This window comes from Lactuca virosa, chromosome 2 (assembly GCF_052849685.1).
Source record: "Lactuca virosa cultivar CGN04683 chromosome 2, Lactuca_virosa_CGN04683_v6, whole genome shotgun sequence".
Classification (NCBI taxonomy): Eukaryota; Viridiplantae; Streptophyta; class Magnoliopsida; order Asterales; family Asteraceae; genus Lactuca; species Lactuca virosa.
In genome coordinates this window covers 189857033-189878971 of record NC_136427.1, presented here as the reverse complement: position 1 = coordinate 189878971, position 21939 = coordinate 189857033, and positions in this window count along the sequence as shown.

Here is a 21939-nt window from a genome sequence, read left to right as displayed (position 1 = left end):
TGTTGGTCTTGATGTGCCAACCGATGAGGTATTTGTCTCTTTTTGTTTCCCAACGTCTGGTTGTTTTCCCTTGGTTCAAATAGGACAGATTCCAATTGCGAAAAAGATAAAGATTGCAGGGAATCTTGAAAAAACTAAATTACAATAAACAAATATAGACAGTTCATAGTTATACAAACATCAAAATTTGAAACATTAATCGGCCTAATCACCAATGTTCTTTCTACACTGTTACAAATTTATAAATAATATGTATGTCGAGAGATTGAAATTATTACAAAAAATATTACATCAATGGAAATAAAAATTCAGAAATGGTACTGGTCGGTAACTAGACACTACCCACAAAACAAAACAATTGTCATGGAAATTTTAATTCAATTAAAAAATTCCTTAATTTTTGAAGTCAAACCCATGCCTATCGTTAAATGAGATTTCAAAGTTCGTCAATTGTGCAGAGAAGAAAAAATTAACGCCCTTAAGCCCCAAATCTAAATTCCTGCCATCCAAAAGGCAATTCTAAGTATGTGAAGTAGGATAATCTTGTTTTTGGTGTATGCATTAATTACGAAATAAATATTAAAAGGTCATAAATTTTGTGTAACATCTCAAATTTCGAAGCCAATTTTTTTTTTATTTTTTTATTTATTTATTTATTTTTAATACAAGATTCATAAATAGTTTGCCAAACATTGCCAATGTCATATCAATTTATATAAACCATAACAACGTGTCTGAAAACCATATCATCAAAAGTAATAAAAATCAGAGTACAATCCCAGAAATCTACATGCGGAAACCATATGTGTGTGTGATGCGCTGCTACACCGCCGGCTACTTCCCCTTAGACGAAGAGGTACCTGAAACCAAAACTGAAACTGTAAGCACAAAGCTTAGTGAGTTCCCCCATCATACCCATACCAAATAATGCATAATCGTCGGTATCTTCCAACCGGTAACTGGGAACTATCGTCCCCTTCGGTATCTTTCAACCGGTAACTGGGAACTACCCTCCCCTTCGGTATCTTTGAACCGGTAACTGGGAACTACCATTCCCTTCGGTATCTTTCAACCGGTAACCGGGAGCTACCCTCCCCTTCGGTATCTTTCAACCGGTATCCGGGAGCTACCCTCCCCTTCGATATCTTTCAACCGGTATTTGGGGACTATTCCACCCCTGCTATTACTAATACATATCAAGCACAACAAGCATATCAAATACAATGATCATATCAAGCACAATAATCATATCGCACATCAATCCTAGATGATTATCACAAAGACAATCATCTACGCAACACCCTTGCTGGTGGGTCGGCATTGTGGCCGTAGACCCACCCCTACTAGAAGGAAACTCACCTCCAAGTCGTGTAGTGTCTGCACTACCCTCGGTGTGAAAGTCGGCTCTCCTCGACTCCTCAATCCCTACACGACAACCCCTCTAAGTAATCAACTTGTACTCACAACCCCTACAAGGGTCAACTCGAATCCAGGTCAAAGTCAAACCCTGGTCAAGTCAACTCTTTGGTTGACCAGACTCGCCGAGTTGGTCTGCCAACTCGTCGAGTCCCTTCGTCCACAGAATACTACAAACCCGTCCCCACTCGTCGAGTCTAGCAAGAGCTCGACGAGTTCACCTTCAACAACACTTCAGTCAATCTTCAACCGACTCGCCGAGTTCTTCCTTGAACTCGTCGAGTTCATCTTCAGCAAATGAGTGCGTCCAGTCTATGACTTGCCAAGTTGTAAGAACAACTCTTCGAGTCCATCTTCAAAGATTGGGAGATTGCCTTGGACTCACCGAGTTTGTTCTAGCACTCGTCGAGTCCCATGATTCCCAGGTCCCTTAAGAGCCCAAACAACTGAGGGACCTTACACACTCTCATCTGGTCCATCGACAGAAGGGATTTGGTGGTCATTACACCCCGACTCGTCGAGTCCTAAGAACGACTCGCCGAGTCCATCCTTGACCATTACTATACAGTCGATTTAAATGGGTCTTAACACATCAAAACTATAGATCTGGCCTCCTAATGTCCATTTTACTTGTAAAGCCACAAGCTTGGTGCACATGCATGGGATCATTGGCTCAAAAAGCCATAAAAGATGGTCTACAAGATGCATGGGGTGTTTATGGCGACAAAGTGGGCACCTTTATGCCAAAAGGACCCTCAATGACCCTAGATCTGAAGCACAAACTCACTTATTATACTCAATCCCGAATACATCCTTACTAGGGCTTAGAAAGATGAAGAAAAAGTCCAAAATCAAGATCTAGACAATGAATAGACAAGGTTTCGGCTTTATACCTCTAATAAGCTGGAAATATGCTCAAAACTCTGGATCTTCTTGTTTCCCCTTGATCTCACAAGCCTCCTTCTATTCTTCAAGCTTCAATCACACAAAGCAACACCACAAGGCTCAAGAACACACTAAAAAAGGCTAGGGTTTCGAGTTAGGGTTTACTCTGGACGACGGGGGCTGAGTTGATGGGTTATAATGTGTTTAAATAGGGTGCAAACCCTCAATTTAGGGTTTCACTCAAACAGCGTCTACTCGCCGAGTTGGTCTCCCGACTCGTCGAGTAGACTACTTAAGCTTCCCGCGGATCACGACTCTACTTGACGAGTTGGGCCTCCAACTCGTCGAGTCCTAGAGAAAACATAAGAATACTTGAATTAAAGGCATACCAGGAATCGGGTGTTACAAATCTCCCCCACTTATCTTAGACTTCATCCTCGAAGTCTGCTGCTCGGTCCCGAAAAAGCTCGGGGTAATTCTCCCTCATCTCGTCCTCCGGCTCCCAGGTCCATTCCGAGCCATTGCGGTCTTGCCACTGCACCTTTACCAGCTCCACTCTCTTGTTCCTCAGATCCTTCGATTTCCTGTCAAGGATCGCCACTGGCCGCTCGATGTAATTCAGGCTGTCATCCACCTGAATATCCTCTAATGGTACCACCGTCGAATCGTCCACCAGACACTTCCGTAACTGAGAGATGTGAAAAGTGCTATGAATCTTACTGAGTTCGGCTGGCAGATCCAGCCTATATGCCACCTTGCCCACCCGGGCTACAACCCTGAAGGGTCTGATATATCTGGGGCCCATCTTTCCCCGCTTCCTGAATCGAATGACGCCCTTCCAAGGCGACACTTTCAGGAGCACCATATCCCCGACCTGGAACTCCAGGTCCGAACGACGCTTGTCGGCATAAATTTTCTGCCAACTCTGAGCAGTCTGAAGCCTACTCCGAACCTGCTGGATCCTCTCCGTCGTCTTGAATACCACCTCGGTACTCCCCATGACCCTCTAACCCACCTCACCCTAGCATATCGGGGTCCTACACTTCCTCCCATACAACATCTCGAAAGGAGGACGGTCGATACTCGCATGATAGCTGTTATTATTGGAGAACTACGCCAGTGGAAGGTAAGTATCCCAACTACCTTCGAAGTCCAAAACACACGCCCGCATCATATCCTCTAAAGTCTGGATGGTCCGCTCGCTCTGACCATCCGTCTGCGGGTGAAAGGCGGTGCTAAAGTGCAGACGAGTACCCAGCTCTTCATGAAACCTCTTCCAGAACCTGGAAGTGAACCGTACATCCCTGTCGGAAATCACTGAAACTGGCACCCCGTGCCGCGCCACTACCTCCCTGATATAGATGTCAGCCAACTTTTAGGCCGAAATGCTCTCCTGAATCGGAATAAAATGGGCGCTCTTTGTCAATCGATCAACGATGACCCAAATTGAATCCACTCCACGCGCGGTCCTGGGAAGCTTCGTAATAAAATCCATAGTAATATCCTCCCACTTCCACAGCGGGATATTCAACGGTTGGACCTTGCCGTGAGGTTTCTGGTGCTCAACCTTGACCTTCCTGCAGGTCAGGCACCTCTCCACAAACCAAGCTACGCCCCTCTTCATACACGGCCACCAATAATCCAGACGAAGATCCCTGTACATCTTCTTCGCACCGGGATGGATAGAAAACTTGGATTTGTGCGCCTCCTCCATCAATACCTGGCGCACACCTCCATGATATGGGACCCACACCCTACGGTGAAGAGTCAACAATCCACGACCGTCATAGTCGAAGGAGGAAACCTGATCCATAATTCGCTCGCTCTTCCGATGTTCCTCCTTTATGGCCTCCTGCTGGGCCTCCCGAATCTGCTCCAACAGCGGAGTCACGGCTGTCATCCTCAGAAAGATGTCCCTGATCGGCGCCGTCTTGAGGCTAAGCGCGTCGGCCACGACATTGGCCTTCCCCGGGTGGTAGAGGATCTCAAAATCATAATCCTTTACCACATCAAGTCACCGACGTTGCCTCATGTTTAGATTTGGCTGGTCCATGAGATACCTCAGGCTCTTATGGTCCGTGTAAATGGTACAACGAACCCCATAGAGGTAATGGCGCCAAATCTTGAGGGCGAAAACAACAGCCCCCAGCTCCAAGTCGTGCATCGGATAGTTCGCCTCGTGAGGCTTCAGCTGCCTCGAAGCGTAAGCGATAACATGCCCTCTCTGCATCAATACCGCGCCCAAACCTGAGATGGACGCATCGCAATATACTACAAAATTCTCCTTGCCCTCCGGCAGGGCTAAAATTGGCGCCTCGCACAATCTCTGTCTCAACGTCTCAAACGCGGCCTGCTGCTCAGGCCCCCAGCGAAAGATCACGACTTTCCTCGTCAGCCGGGTAAAGGTCACGACTATCTTGGAGAAGTCCTGAATGAATCTCCGATAGTAGACTGCCAGTCCCAGAAAGCTCCGAAACTCAAATGGAGACCTCGGAATCTCCCACCTCATCACGGCCTCCACCTTGGCCGGGTCAACCGAAATCCCGTTCTGGTTGACAAGGTGCCCAAGAAACTGCACCTCGCGCAACCAGAACTCACAGTTGGAGATCTTAGCATACAAGCTCTCCCTCCTCAGAGTATCCAGAACCTCCCACAAGTGCTCCTCATGCTGCTCTCGCGTCTTGGGATAAACCAAGATGTCATCAATGAAAACTATCACAGACCGATCCAACATCGGTCTGCACATGTGGTTCATGAGATCCATGAACGCGGCAGGAGCATTGGTGAGCCCGAAAGGCATCACCACGAACTCATAGTGACCATAACGCATCCAAAAAACAGTCTTCTACACATCCTCCTCTCTGACCCTCATCTGATGATAACCTGAACGCAAATCAATCTTGGAGAACCAAGATGCTCCCTGTAGCTGGTCAAAGAGGTCATCAATCCTCGGGAGTGGGTAACGGTTCTTCACCGTTACCTTATTCAGCTCCCGATAATCTATACACATCCGATGCGACCCGTCCTTCTTCTTTACAAATAAAATCGGGGCTCCCCAGGTTGAACTGCTCGGTTTAATGAATCCCTTGTCTAACAGCTCATGCAGTTGTGTGGACAACTCCTGCATCTCAGGAGGAGCTAACCGATACAGTGCCTTGGCTATCGGGGCCGCACCAGGGACTAGGTCGATCCTGAACTCTACCTGCCTCTCCGGAGGTATCCCAGGCAACTCCTCGGGGAATACATCCATGAACTCTCATACTACTGGCACATTGCCCACCGTCGTCTTACCCGCCTCCCGGGTATCCATAACGTAGGCGACATATCCTGCACAACCCTGCTGGAGGTAGCGCCTAGCCCTCGCTGCTGAGCATAAGGCTGGTCCTTGTTGTGGCCTCTCGCCCTGAATCACCAGCTCTCCCCCACTTGGGGTTCTAATCCGCACCAACTGCTGCACGCAGTCGATCACCGCCCCATTGGGGCTTAGCCAATCCATACCTATAATAACCTTGTTCCCCGCAAAGGTATGGGGACCAAATACACCAAGTAGCACTCCTCGTACAACCTCAGGACATAGTCCCTGAAAACTTCTGATGCTCGCAAAGACCGGTCGTCCGCAATCTCGACCTCTAGAGGGAAATCTAACATGCCCGAGGACTCAGGAAACCTCTTGCTAAGCGCAAGAGAGACAAACGATCGGGTAGCACCCGAATCAAACAACACCTGAACTGGGATACCGTTCACATGGAACGATCCTAAACAGAGCACACATATAACATATCAAAATCATAGCGACATAACATAAAAGATTAAAGGGAAGAAATCATACCCGTCACCACATCGGGTGCGGCGTGTGCCTCCTCGGGTGTCAACTGGAAAGCTCGGCTCCTCACCACTGGAGCCTCTGGCTTGACCTTCCGGCCATCCATAACCCGTGTCACCGCTGGAGTTGGCGCCACCACTAGCGCTGCTGCTGCTGTCAACCTGGGGTAGTTGGCCTTTTTATGGCCCCTCTGATTGCAATGGAAGCAAATCAGGTCTGACATCTGAACAGTGGGGGCAGGGGTAGTACAATCCCTGCCAAAATGCCCAGTCTTGCCGCACTTATAACAGCCTGATCCCGACCCAGTGCATCAGACTCCCTCGTGTGACCTACAGCATTTCCCACAGCGGTCCTGGCCCTGCTGGCCCTTCGACCTAGCGTCAAATCCCTTGGGTTTCTTCCCTGAAACCCCAACAACCTGCCCTGTCTTAACTTTCCTCTTCCTGAGGTGCTCTAAATCAATCTCTCTCTCCCTCGCTCTGGCAATCATGGAATCCAGAGTCGGGCAAGCAGAATAGCTTACATGCTCCCGAATGTCATCCCTCAACATATCATGATAGCGGGTCTTCCACATCTCCTGATCCCCTACGTACTGAGGTACCAACAATGTAACGACCCAATTTTAACGACTAAAAATTTCTTTTAAAACATTACTAAAACCATATTTATAAAAACCGTTTCATAAGTCGTAACATAATTTCATAGTATTAATTCAAATCATAAACTTATTATCAGAGTAAAACATCCCAGGCTAACTGACTATGGTGTGTGCACTGCAACCTCTCCGAGCTCCTCTTTTGAAAACTGAGCACCTGAAACCAAAAACTAAAACTGTAAGCACGAAGCTTAGTGAGCTCTCCCAAACTACCACATACCATACAAACATATAAAGCACATACTGGGCCTTGCCCACTGCATCGGACCGAGGTCCGGCCTATCTGGGGCCTTGCCCCCTGCATCAGACTGAAGTCCGGAACTGACTGGGACCTTGTCCCCTGCATCGGACCGAAGTCCGGACTAACTGGGGCCTTGCCCCCTGCATCGGACCGAAGTCTGGAACTGACTGGGACCTTGTCCCCTGTGTCGGACCGAAGTTCGGACTAACTGCATCGGACCGAAGTTCGGAACTAACTCAACATAGCATAGCATAAACATATCAACTAGCATGAACACATACATTGTATACTGCATCGGGCCGTAGCCCGGAACACATAACACATAAATCCTGTCTGAGCCACGAAGGCATCAAACATACTAACTACTGCATCGGACCGAAGTCCGGAAACTAACTCAACATAGCATAACATAAACATATCAACTAGCATAAGCACATATACTGTATACTGCATCGGACCGAAGTCCGGAACACATAACACAAAACATGCTTGAATCACAAAGACATCAAGCAATCCAACTACTGCATCGGACCGAGGTCCGGAACTACTGCTAACTAAACGGGCCGACATTGTGGCCGTAGACCCGCTCCTACTGGAAGGAAGACTCACCTGCACTGCTGGAGTTCTTGCTGATACCCTGCTGACTACTATCTAACAACTCCCGCACTGCTACTCCAATGACTCCCCAATCTACTAATACCAAATATAACACTTAGTCCCAAACTGCCCTTCAACAGTCAAACTAAGTCAACTCTAGTCAAGTCAAAGTCCTGGTCAAAGTCAACCCTCCAGACTGACTCTACTCGCCGAGTCAGCCCGTTGACTCGTCGAGTCCTTATATTCTGAAACTCTCATAATGCGACTCAACTCGCCGAGTCACCCCTAAGACTCGTCGAGTTCAACGATCTCTGAGTCCCATCCTGCTCAACTCACCGAGTCACCTCCTGACTCACTGATTCGAGGCTTAACCAGGAAAGGTTTGAGGTTCTGCGACCAGACTCGCCGAGTCCAAGAACAGACTCGCCGAGTCCAAGGCAATCTTCAACAGACTCGCGAGTTGTTCTTCCAACTCGTCGAGTTCCTGCCTATCTTCATCCAACTCGCCGAGTCCACCCATGTGACTCGTCGAGTTCCTACGCGACTCTAAGTCTGATATCTAGCCCGACTCGCTGAGTCATCTCCCAGAGTCGCCGAGTCCTTTCGTGTATTCTCATAATCTCGAGTCGCAGAGCTACTCCTTTGCTCCAAACAATAGATCTGGGTTCCTAGAGTCCATTAGCAACATAAAGTTGCTACCTTTACGTGCTTCTTGTCTCATAATACCAAAACCAAGCTAGAAAGGGACTTAACTCTTGGGGAAAGGCTTTTGCATAACAAATAGAAAGGCTTTCTGCATCAATGATTCATATAGAACTCAGATCTGGAGTTTCAACTCCAGATCTAACTCATGCTTCAAGATCTCATCAATATTTCTCTAACCAATCCCTAGAACTCCAAGAATGTTGAAATAGAAAGGAGAAGGCCAAGGATAACGATTCCTTACCTCCAAAATGACCTCCCACTGAAGTATAATCCGGATTTCTTCTGGTCTCCTTGATCTAGGCTTCTTGATCTTCAAGGTTTCCTTCACCAAAGCTAGATCTTGCTCCAAAAAGGATTATGGCGGCTAGGGTTTGGTATTCTAGGTGAGAGAGACTGTAAAGGAACCCTAAGGAAGAGAATGAGACGTTTAAATAGTGCACAAAGTCCCGGATTTAGGGTTTTTTTTCTCTTCAGACCAGACTCGCCGAGTCCACTTGCCGACTCGCCGAGTCTGTCACTTACTTTACACTCGGATCCCGCTCCGACTCGTCGAGTTCCTCCCTGGACTCGACGAGTCGACACTTTTTAACTTATGGTTTTCCTTTCCTTTCTTGACCTTTCTGATTTCGGGTGTTACAAACAAGGCCCTCTCCCGGAACTTAGCGGTGATCTCCGCCACTGTCTCGGTCGTCTGTCTCATATCAAGAAACTCCCTAGCCAGCTGCTGAAGTTCCACCGCTGGCGCAAACTCAGCCCTGAACCTGGTCACAAAATCCGACCAAGTCATAGCCTTGATGGCTGGGGCTCCCAGCGAGTCACCAACTGACTCCCACCAATCCCTAGCTCTATCCCTCAAACATCCCGCAGCAAAGTGGACCTTCGACCCCTCCGGGCAGAAGCTCGTCAACTGCGCAGACTCAATGTCTGCGATCCATCTCCTGGCAGCAATGGGGTCCTTCACCCCATGAAAGTCCGACGCACCACTTCCCCTGAAATCCTTGAAGGACAGGGTGCGCGTACCCGACTGGCTGGGCGTCGAGTCCCTCCGAAATGCCTGGAGGCGATCCTCCATCAACTCGATAATTCCCTCCTTGATCGACCCGAAGATGATAGGGGTCGACTCAAGGATACCTCTAGTGATCTCCGACGCGATGAACCCGTGTAGGTTGTCATCAACCTGCTCGGATCCCGCACCCGAGCCTGATCCTAATCCTGACCCAGATCCTGAACTTCCTGCTCCATGTCGCGTAATCGCCATACTGAAAATAAACACATAAATGTCAGGATCATACATAATCTCGAGAGGCCTCGCACACTCTCCAAGTTTCCTGGTACCATCTTGGCCCTCCTTGACTCGAGTACAGATCCTCTGCTTTCAGTAGTACGGGCCCATACTACCTTCCATATCTATCCTTACTTTCCTCAAGGATTGCTTCAACTTCACCAAGTCCCTTTACCGACACTGCTTTCCATCTATTCTCATCCTAGGCTCTCCTAGGGCACCCTCCGACCTACTCTCCGTCATCAGCTGCACTAGGAGTCCCAACCACCTTTCCCTAACTAGCTTGCGAATACTGATACATATTCGCTTACTAGTTAGTCAAAGCTAGCCAGAACCCCTATAGCACAAAGCAAGCAGCATTCGTGCGTCGAGTAACCAAATCAAGCATAACCAACTCAGGCTACCATAATGCTGACCAACAGCTCTAAAATACCGCTGAATAAGCTCCTACAGCAGGCATACAAGGCATCCTTCCTAGATCCTTAGCCCTATTCTAGCATGAAGTTCTCATAAGCACATAACAGGCATACAAGGCATCCTCCTAGATCCTTAGCCCTAATCTAGCATGCAGATCACATGATCATATCATATATCATAACATAACAAGTATGGGTATCTTGCGGAAAACTTACTTGAGTTCGGCCGGTCGCACGCATCACACACCTTGTCTTTTCTCAAAATTCTTTAACTTAGATTTTAGAAAAATTATTTTCTTGTAAAAATCCTTCAAGCCCTTGATTTGAGTCCAGACACCCCCGAGGGTGTGTCCGAATCCCTCAAACCAAGGCTCTGATACCAACTTGTAACATCCCAAAATTCGAGGCCAAATTTCATTTTTTTTATTACAAGATTCATAAATAGTTTGCCAAACATTGCCATGTCATATCAATTTATAAAAACCATAACAACGTGTCTGAAAACCATATCATCAAAAGTAATAAAAATCAAAGTACAATCCCAGAAATCTCCATGCAGAAACCATATGTGTGTGTGATGCGCTGCTACAGCGCCGGCTCCTTCCCCTTAGACGAAGAGGTACCTGAAACCAAAACTGAAACTGTAAGCACAAAGCTTAGTGAGTTCCCCCATCATACCCACACCAAATAATGCATAATCGTCGGTATCTTCCAACCGGTAACTGGGAACTATCCTCCCCTTCGGTATCTTTCAACCGGTAACTAGGAACTACCCTCCCCTTCGGTATCTTTCAACTGGTAACTGGGAACTACCCTCCCCTTCGGTATCTTTGAACCAGTAACCGGGAACTACCCTCCCCTTCGGTATCTTTCAACCCGTAACCGGGAGCTACCCTCCCCTTCGGTATCTTTCAACCGGTATACGGGGACTATTTCTCCCCTGCTATTACTAATACATATCAAGCACAACAAGCATATCAAATACAATGATCATATCAAGCACAATAATCATTTCGTACATCAATCCTAGATGATTATCACAAAGACAATCATCTACGCAATGCCCTTGCTGGTGGGTCGGCATTGTGGTTGTAGACCCACTCCTACTAGAAGGAAACTCACCTCGAAGTCGTGTAGTGTCTGCACTGTCCACGGTGTGAAAGTCGGCTCTCCTCGACTCGTCAATCCCTACACGACAACCCCTCTAAGTTATCAACTTGTACTCACAACCCCTACAAGGGTCAACTCGAATCAAGGTCAAAGTCAAAGTCAAAGTCAAACCCTGGTCAAGTCAACTCTTTGGTTGACCAGACTCGCCGAGTTGGTCCGATAACTCGTCGAGTCCCTTCGTCCACAAAATACTACCAACCCGTCCCCACTCGTCGAGTCTAGCAAGAGCTCGACGAGTTCACCTTCAACAACACTTCAGTCAATCTTCAACCGACTCGCCGAGTTCTTCCTTGAACTCGTTGAGTTCATCTTCAGCATATGAGTGCGTCCAGTCTATGACTCGCCGAGTTGTAAGAACAACTCGTCGAGTTCATCTTCAAAGATTGGGAGATTGCCTTGGACTCACCGAGTTTATTCTAGCACTCGTGGAGTCCCATGATTCCCAGGTCCCTTAAGAGCCCAAACAACTAAGGGACCTTACACACTCTCATCTGGTCCATCGACAGAAGGGATTTGGTGGTCATTACACCCCGACTCGCCCAGTCCTAAGAACAACTCACCGAGTACATCCTTGACCATTACTATACAGTCGATTTAAATGGGTCTTAACACATCAAAACTATAGATCTGGCCTCCTAATGTCCATTTTACACGTAAAGCCTCAAGCTTGGTGCACATGCATGGGATCTTTGGCTCAAAAAGCCATAAAAGATGGTCTACAAGATACATGGGGTGTTTATGGCGACAAAGTGGGCACCTTTATGCCATAAAGACCCCCAATGACCCTAGATCTGAAGCACAAATTCACTTCTTATACTCAATCCCGAATACATCCTTACTAGGGCTTAGAAAGATGAAGAAAAAGTCCAAAATCAAGATCTAGACAATGAATAGACAAGGTTTCAGCTTTATACCTCTAATAAGCTGGAAATATGCTCAAAAATCTCGATCTTCTTGTTTCCCCTTGATCTCACAAGCCTCCTTCTACTCTTCAAGCTTCAATCACACAAAGTAACACCACAAGGCTCAAGAACACACTAAAAACGGCTAGGATTTGGAGTTAGGGTTTGCTCTGGACAATGGGGGCTGAGTTGAGGGGTTATAATGTGTTTAAATAGGGTGCAAACCCTCAATTTAGGGTTTCACTCAAACAGCGTCTACTCGCCGAGTCGGTCTCCCGACTCGTCGAGTAGACTACTTAAACTTCCCGCTGATCACGACTCTACTCGACGAGTTGGGCCTCTAACTCGTAGAGTCCCAGAGAAAATGTAACATCCCGAAATTCAGGTACAGCTATTTAACCCTTATCTTTTGTCATGTTGTCAAAGTTAGCCCTTGAGTGAAAAGTTGTAGCAAATGAGTACGTTGGACGTACTCAAGAGTACGCTACGCGTACTCATATGCTTACTTTGGACGTGGACGCTGCTAGGTACGCTGGGCGTACCAAAGATTACACTGGGCGTAATCGGCCCAGGTGTAAAACCTAATTTGGAGCTTGTGCACTATAAAAAGAATGCTATGGCCTGGACCTCAGCGTCCATTCCAGAGAGTGAAACCCTAAAAGAGAGTCCTCCTTCGTTTCTACCTAGTGTGTTGGTATTTTAAGCTTCTAACTGTCTTTTCAAGGTGGTGGAAGAGAAGAAGAAGCCATTTTGGAAGCTAGAAGTTGTGGGAAAGAGTAGATCCGAGCTTTTTAGAGGTTGGAGCTTCTTCCTGAGGTAAAAAGCTCAAAACTTGCTTTGTCATTTGTGTTGTGTGCTTCTTGGACCAATTTCTAGGGTTTTTGGTCCCAAGATGGAGACTTTATGAGCAAAAGGTCTCCATTGGCCTAGATCTATCATATTTCAGGACTATATGAGTTGTATGTTCATAAAAATGCAATCTTGGACGTAAATAGTGAGCCATGCATGAGATCTAGACATTTGGAGGAGAAAGGAAAGGTGTTAGAGGGTGTAGGGACCTTTACAGCCATGCAAAGGCTTAAAGGTTCCGACTTTACGGGTTAAGAGGTTTAAGGAGAGTCAGATCTGGAAGTTGAAGGAGTGTCTTAACCGTTTAAGACCAAAATCCAAGGAAGGCTGAAACTGAGATTTACGATGGGCGTAAATCTCAGTAAGCGCCGCGTAAGGGTCCGAGACCCCGATTCTGGATCACCGGAGTACGCCCCGCGTACAAGAGCTGGTACGCGCCGCGTACTGCCCTGTTGACTTTCGTTGACTTTTAGGGTTTTGGTCAACATTTGGACTTTTGGGTCAAGGAGGGGTAAAATGGTCTTTTACCCTTTTGTGGGATTGTAGAAAGGAATATAGTCTAGCCTTGAGAGCCGTTAATGATTTGAAATAATTACTTTATGTGATTAGGCGGGGCTAGGTCGTTGTTTCGAGATTCAGGGATATCGAGATCTAGACCTTTGGAGGAGAAAGGAAAGGTGTTAGAGGGTGTAGGTACCTTTACAGCCATGCAAAGGCTTAAAGGTTCCGACTTTACGGGTTAAGAGGTTTAAAGAGAGTCAGATCTGGAAGTTGAAGGAGTGTCTTAACCGTTTAAGACCAAAATCCAAGGAAGGCTGAAACTGAGACCTACGCTGGGCGTAAATCTCAGTACGCGTCGCATAAGGGTCCGAGACCCCGATTCTGGATCACCGGAGTACGCCCCGCGTACAAGAGCTGGTACGCGCCGCGTACTGCCCTGTTGACTTTCGTTGACTTTTAGGGTTTTGGTCAACATTTGGACTTTTGGGTCAAGGAGGGGTAAAATGGTCTTTTACCCTTCTGTGGGATTGTAGAAAGGAATATAGTCTAGCCTTGAGAGCCGTTAATGATTTGAAATAATTACTTTATGTGATTAGGCGGGGCTAGGTCGTTGTTTCGAGATTCAGGGATATCGAGCACGTGAGTTACTAGACATCATACGAGGTGAGTCTTCTCACTATACTGTACCTGGAAGGGTACCTACGTGTGACCGGAAGGTCTTGTATGCTATGAGATGCATGTGCTATATGCGGTTATGTGATATGTATGTGCTATATGCGGTTATGTGATATATATGTGTTATGTATGTTATGTATGGTATGGACCGGAAGGTTAAGAGGTTACGGACCGGAAGGTCGATACGGGTAGGACCGGAAGGTCTACCGGGATTTGGGACGGAAGTCGCCTGAGACACATGGATCGGAAGATCCTATAGAGTTATGGCCTGGAAAGGCGTATGTGCGCTATGTGGTATTTTGGGGAACTCACTAAGCATTTATGCTTACAGTTGTTGTGATACGTGTTTCAGGTACTAGCGAGGACCGTAAAAAGGCGCCGACGTGATCCGTACACACTGAGAGGATTTATGTATTTAGAGATCTTGGGATTTGTTATTATGTTATCATGTGATACATTGGATTACTCTGATATTTTATGAATGAAAGTATGTTTTAGAAATGAAAATTTGTTTTGAAAATTCACGTCGTTACAAGTTGGTATCAGAGCCTTGGTTTGAGGGATTCGGGTGCATCTTCGGATGAATCTGAACTCAAACTGAGGAATTGAGAAAGTTTTTCATAAAATAAACAATTTTTCTTAAAAGAGTAAAAGATTTTGAGAAAGGCAGAAGGAAGCAGTGTGTACGATCAGCCAGCGCCTGAATGGTGATTTCCCAAAATACCCTTACATTATGTGTTATGAGATATGTTATGATATGATATGCATGCTAGAGTTGGCTAGGTATTCATATTAGGACTAGAGTGGCCTGATTTTGTGATGCCTTAGCCTAGGAGGGTTTTTGCTGCTATTCGATGCTTAAGAGCGAGTAGGTAGCAGTGAGGAGCTGATGAGGGGTCTACCGAAGGGTAGCCTATGCCAGTGAGATATAGAGTGCTTGTGATCTGGGATCCAAGGAGGAGGACTTAGAGTGAATGCTGATGCGGTGTGGACGGTAGTATAGGGCCCGTACTACTGAAGGCACCGGAGCAGTGCGCACCCTAAGTAAGAATCCTTTGGGTACCAAGGAACAAGTGAGGTGAGTTATCGAGTGCGAGTCTACTCGAGCGAGTTTCTGATATTTTTATGTTATATTTCAGAGACATCATGGTTGGGACACGTCACAGACCTGATCCGAGTGGCGTGAGTGATGAGGAGCTTCGTCAGATGATCCACGATGAGGTGGCGGCGGCGATTAGGGCCAAGATTCCGGAGATGTTTGGGTCTATCAAGACCACACTGATTGAGACTTTCGATGAGCGGTACGCCGCGGTGACTGAGGCTGCTGCTGCTGCAGCTACTGCAGCTGTGGCTGCTGCCAGGCCTCAGGGAGGTGACTCGTTGTTGTTTCGGGAGTTCAGCAACACGAAGCCACCCGAGTTTGATGGGACGCAGGATCCGATCGCTGCGATGAGATGGATTGTTGATATCGAGGGATGCTTCTACACGTGTTCATGTCCGGAGCACCTGAGGGTACAGTTCGCGCTGAACCAGCTTCGCTTGGGAGCGAAGGACTGGTGGAAGTTCGTGACGGCGAGCTTCACTCTTGCAGAGATTTTAGAGGTGACCTGGGAGAGGTTCACCACTATGTTCAGAGACGAGTATGTTCCCCCGGTGGACATGGAACGGTTGGTTCAGGAGTTCTTGACCCTCAAACAGGGTACTGATTCTGTTACTGTGGTTACCAGGAAGTTTCATGAGAGGGCGATGTTCTACCCTGAGCATGTGTCTACTGAGCAGGCACGCATGAGCCGATATTTGGGCATTCTGAGGAGGGATATCCAGGAGTTCGTGTCGAACTCGACTTATCGGACATTTGCTGAGCTTCAGGCAAATGCCTGGAAGAGGGAGATTGAGTTGGAGACACAGGCCAGGGAGGAGGCCGAGTCTCAGGGGACGGATCGGCGGCCGGCACAGTCTCAGCCGGCAGCCAAGCGGGCCAAGTCCGCTGATACGAGATTTGGAGGCCAGAAGGGCCGCACTTGCGGAAAGTGCGGCAAGGGACATGATGGGGTCTGTCGATCGGGGGCTTGCTACAAATGTGGCAAGGAGGGGCATATCGCCAAGGATTGCCCCAATGGATTCATGGTTTGCTTTCATTGCAACCAGACTGGCCATCGGAAGGCCGAGTGCCCGCAGTTACAGCATGGATCAGCACGGGGATCTGCACCTGCTGCCAGAGCTACCGAGGTTCGGCCAGTGAAGGCCGAGGCGCCGAAGGCTCGAGGGAGAGCCTTCCAGTTGACAGCGGAGGAGGTCCGCGCAGCGCCCGATGTCGTGGCTGGTATGTATTCTTTCATTCATTTATGTTGAGTTGAGATATTGTGCTTATATGATGATATGTGTAGGTACTTTTCTTGTGAGTTTTGTGCCTGCCTTAGTATTATTTGACTCGGGTGCGAGTCGATCGTTTGTGTCGATTGCATTTAGTCGGCACATCTGTAGCAGACGAGAGGCGTTGAGTCGACCTCTGCGAGTTTCCATAGCTGACGAGCGAGCGGTGTATGCTACGAAGATGATACGAGGATGTGTACTCGAGATCTTCAGTGTTGAGTTCCCGATAGATCTGGTCCCGATAGCGATGGGGGACGTGTGTGTCATAGTGGGCATGGATTGGTTGAGCCGATTTGGGGCTGTGATAGACTGCGAGCGACAGTTGGTGACGATACGAGACCCCAGTGGGGGAGTACTTACGGTGTACGGAGAGGGTACCCGATGTGGATCAGCGTTTTGTTCGGCTGCCAGAGCGAGGCAGAGTTTACAGCAGGGCTGCAGCGGGTTTGTAGCCTATGTGATGGACACACGAGAGAGGCTGCTGGGAGGCCAAATTTGGTGGATGACGTTGCGATAGTGTGTGAGTTCCCGGATGTTTTTCCCGAGGAGTTGCCGGGTGTGCCTCCCGAGAGGCAGGTTGAGTTCCGCATTGATTTGGTTCCGGGGGCAGCGACTATCGCCAAGGCGCCTTATCGCCTTGCGCCGCCAGAGATGCAAGAGTTATCCTCGCAGCTTCAGGAGCTGCTGGGGAAGGGGTTTATTCGACCGAGTAGCTCGCCATGGGGAGCGCCGATCCTTTTTGTCAAGAAAAAGGATGGTTCACACCGGATGTGTATTGATTACCGGGAGTTGAACAAGTTGATGGTCAAGAACCGTTATCCATTACCGAGGATCGACGATTTATTCGATCAGTTGCAGGGAGCGTCTTGGTTCTCCAGGATCGATTTGAGGTCTGGATATCATCAGATGAGAGTGCGCGATGAGGATATCCAGAAGACGGCGTTCAGGACTCGTTATGGGCATTACGAGTTCGTGGTGATGCCTTTTGGGCTCACCAATGCACCAGCAGCGTTCATGGATCTCATGAACAGGGTGTGTAGACCGATGTTGGATCGTTCGGTGATCGTGTTCATCGACGATATACTGGTGTATTCGAGATCTAGAGAGCAGCACGAGGAGCATCTGAGAAAGATTCTCGGAGTATTGAGGACGGAGAGGCTTTATGCCCAATTCTCCAAGTGCGAGTTCTGGTTACGAGAGGTCCATTTCTTAGGGCATCTTGTCAACCAGAATGGGATTTTGGTCGATCCGGCCAAGATTGAGGCGGTTATGAGGTGGGAGGTGCCGAGATCTCCCACCGAGATCAGGAGTTTTCTTAGATTGGCCGGCTACTATCGGAGATTTATCAGAGATTTTTCCAAGATCGTCGTGCCTCTCACCAGGTTGACCCGGAAGGGTGTTTCTTTTTCATGGGGTCCGAAGCAGCAGACCTCATTTGAGACACTTCGCCAGAAGTTATGCGAAGCCCCTGTGTTAGCCCTGCCCGAAGGGATGGAGGATTTTGTGGTGTACTGTGACGCATCGATATCAGGGTTGGGTGCGGTGCTTATGCAGAGAGGGCATGTGATAGCATATGCATCGAGGCAGCTGAAGCCTCATGAGACGAGGTATCCCACCCACGATCTGGAATTGGGGGCGGTGGTGTTCGCCCTCAAGATCTGGCGTCACTATTTGTACGGGGTTCGGTGTACCATATACACGGACCATAAGAGCTTGAAGTATTTGATGGATCAGCCCAATCTGAATATGCGTCAGAGGAGATGGTTGGACGTGGTCAAGGATTACGATTTTGAGATCCTGTACCACCCGGGCAAAGCTAATGTTGTAGCTGATGCGCTGAGTCGTAGGGCGGAAAGTGCCCCGATTCGAGGCACTTGTATGAGATTGACAGTGATGACCCCGGTGTTGGACACCATTCGGGAGGCCCAGGCAGAGGCCGTGAGACTGGAGAACCGCAAGAGGGATCGGGTGATTGGGCAGGTACCTGGGTTTGTTACCGATAGTCGAGGGCTGATGACCTTTCAAGGTCGGATTTGGGTGCCGTATGCAGGCGGGTCACGTACCATTCTGATGGAGGAGGCGCATAGATCGAGGTTCTCGATCCATCCCGGGGCCACAAAGATGTATTTGGACCTGAAAAAATATTATTGGTAGCCATGTATGAAGAGGGATGTCGCGTGGTTTGTCGAGAGGTGCTTGACCTGTCGCAGGGTTAAGGCCGAGCACCAGCGTCCGCATGGCAAGTTGCAGCCACTTGAAGTTCCCCAGTGGAAGTGAGAACAGATTTCCATGGATTTCATCACCAAATTGCCGAGGACCGCGAGGGGTGTCGATGCAATTTGGGTGATCGTCGACCGGCTGACGAAGAGCGCGCATTTTCTTGCTATCAGTGAGAGCTCTTCTGCGGAGAGGCTGGCGGAGTTGTATGTGAGGGAGGTGGTATCACGACATGGGGTGCCGATCTCGATTGTGTCAGATCGAGATGTACGCTTCACTTCCAGGTTCTGGAAGAAGTTTCACGAGGAGTTGGGCACGAGGTTGCATTTCAGTACCGCTTACCACCCCCAGACGGATGGACAGAGTGAGCGGATGATTCAGACGCTCGAGGACATATTTCGAGCATGTGTGTTGGACTTCGGAGGAAGTTGGGACACGTATCTGCTGTTGGCTGAGTTTTCCTACAACAACAGCCACCATTCCAGTATTGGTATGCCTCCCTTCGAGTTGTTGTATGGGAGGAGGTGTCGGACTCCCTTCTGTTGGGGAGAGGTGGGGCAGCGTGTGATGGGCTGCACTGAGATAGTGCTTCAGACGACAGAGCAGATACATCAGGTTAGGCAGAGGTTGTTGACAGCTCAGAGTCGCCAGAAAAGTTACGCGGATAAACGACGATCCGAGCTCGAGTTTCAGGTCGGGGATTTTGTACTCCTGAAGGTGTCTCCTTGGAAAGGAGTGATTCGATTCAGGAAGAGGGGCAAACTGGGGCCCCGGTATATTGGGCCATTTAGGGTGACCGCGAGGGTGGGCAGGGTAGCATATCGGTTGGAGCTACCTGAGGAGCTGAGCCAGATTCATGATACCTTCCACGTGTCTCAGTTGAGGAAGTGTATAGTCGACGAGTCAGCGGTGGTACCACTGGAGGATATTCAGGTGGATACAATCCTGAATTATGCTGAGAGGCCAATCGCGATTGTGCATCGAAAGATCAAGGTTCTGAGGAATAAGGAGGTGCCCCTGGTTCAGGTCCAGTGGCAACATCGGAGAGGATCCGAGCTGACTTGGGAGACAGAGTCAGAGATGCGGGAGCAGCATACGGAGTTGTTTGCAGCATGAGACTTCGAAGGCGAAGTCTGGTTCTAGTGGGGGAGAATTGTAACATCCCGAAATTCAGGTACAGCTATTTAACCCTTCTCTTTTGTCAAGTTCTCAAAGTTACCCTTGAGTGAAAAGTTGTAGCAAATGAGTATGCTGGGCGTACTCAAGAGTACGCTGCGCGTACTCATGCGCTTACTTTGGACGCGGACGCTGCTAGGTACGCTGGGAGTACCAAAGATTACGCTGGGCGTAATCGGCCCAGGTGTAAACACTAATTTGGGGCTTGTGCACTATAAAAGGAATGCTATGGCCTGGACCTCAGCCTCCATTCCAGAGAGTGAAACCCTAAAAGAGAGTCCTCCTTCGTTTTCTAGCTAGTGTGTTGGTATTTTAAGCTTCTAAGTGTCTTTTCAAGGTGGTGGAAGAGAAGAAGAGGCCATTTTGGAAGCTAGAAGTTGTAGGAAAGAGTAGATCCGAGCTTTTCAGAGGTTGGAGCTTCTTCCTGAGGTAAAAAGCTCAAAACTTGCTTTGTCATTTGTGTTGTGTGCTTCTTGGACCAAGTTCTAGGGTTTTTGGTCCCAAGATGGAGACTTTATGAGCAAAAGGTCTCCATTAGCCTAGATCTATCATATTTCAGGACTATATGAGTTGTATGTTCATAAAAATGCAATCTTAGACGTAAATAGTGAGCCATGCATGAGATCTAGACCTTTGGAGGAGAAAGGAAAGGTGTTAGAGGGTGTAGGGACCTTTACAGCCATGCAAAGGCTTAAAGGTTCCGACTTTATGGGTTAAGAGGTTTAAGGAGGGTCAGATCTGGAAGTTGAAGGAGTGTCTTAACCGTTTAAGATCAAAATCCAAGGAAGGCTGAAACTGAGACTTACGCTGGGCGTTAATCTCAGTACGCGCCGCGTAAGGGTCCGAGACCCCGATTCTGGATCACCGGAGTACGCCCCGCGTACAAGAGCTGGTACGCGTCGTGTACTGCCCTGTTGACTTTTAGGGTTTTGGTCAACATTTGGACTTTTGGGTCAAGGAGGGGTAAAATGGTCTTTTACCCTTCTGTGGGATTGTAGAAAGGAATATAGTCTAGCCTTGAGAGTCGTTAATGATTTGAAATAATTACTTTATGTGATTAGGCGGGGCTAGGTCGTTGTTTCGAGATTCAGGGATACCGAGCACGTGAGTTACTAGACATCATACGAGGTGAGTCTTCTCACTATACTGTACCTGGAAGGGTACCTACGTGTGACCGGAAGGTCTTGTATGCTATGAGATGCATGCGCTATATGCGGTTATGTGATATGTATGTGCTATATGCGGTTATGTGATATATATGTGCTATGTATGTTATGTATGGTATGAACCGGAAGGTCAAGAGGTTACGGACCGGAAGGTCGATACGGGTAGGACCGTAAGGTCTACCGGGATTTGGGACGGAAGTCCCCTGAGACACATGGATCGGAAGATCCTATAGAGTTATGGCCTGGAAAGGCGTATGTGCGGTATGTGGTATTTTGGGGAACTCACTAAGCATTTATGCTTACAGTTGTTGTGATACGTGTTTCAGGTACTAGCGAGAACCGTGGAAAGGCGTCGGCGTGATCCGTACACACTGAGAGGATTTATGTATTTAGAGATCTTGGGATTTGTTATTATGTTATCATGTGATACATTGGATTACTCTGATATTTTATGAATGAAAGTATGTTTTAGAAATGAAAAATTGTTTTGAAAATTCACGTCGTTACAGAAAACATAAGAATACTTGAACTAAAGGCATACCAGGAATCGGGTGTTACATTTTGCATTTCATACAATGCACCAATCTTATTGGATGAGCAAGGCCACCTTAACGAAAAAAACTGTAGCCTAAATTAGATTAAGGCTCACCATTGCAATCAACCCCTATGGTTCTTCAATTCTTCAATGGTCATCCTATAGTTTATAATCTTGATGTTTTCCATGTCTGTAAATATAATGCGAAAAAAAAGCAAATAGTAAATAATGGAAAGATGAATTTCCGAAATATTTGGCCAGGGTAGATCGTTATCGTAACCTCTGTTGAAGAATCTGGGAAGATCAATCAATCGTGAAGTAAAAAAGATAAATCATCAGCAATTGATCTAAAGAT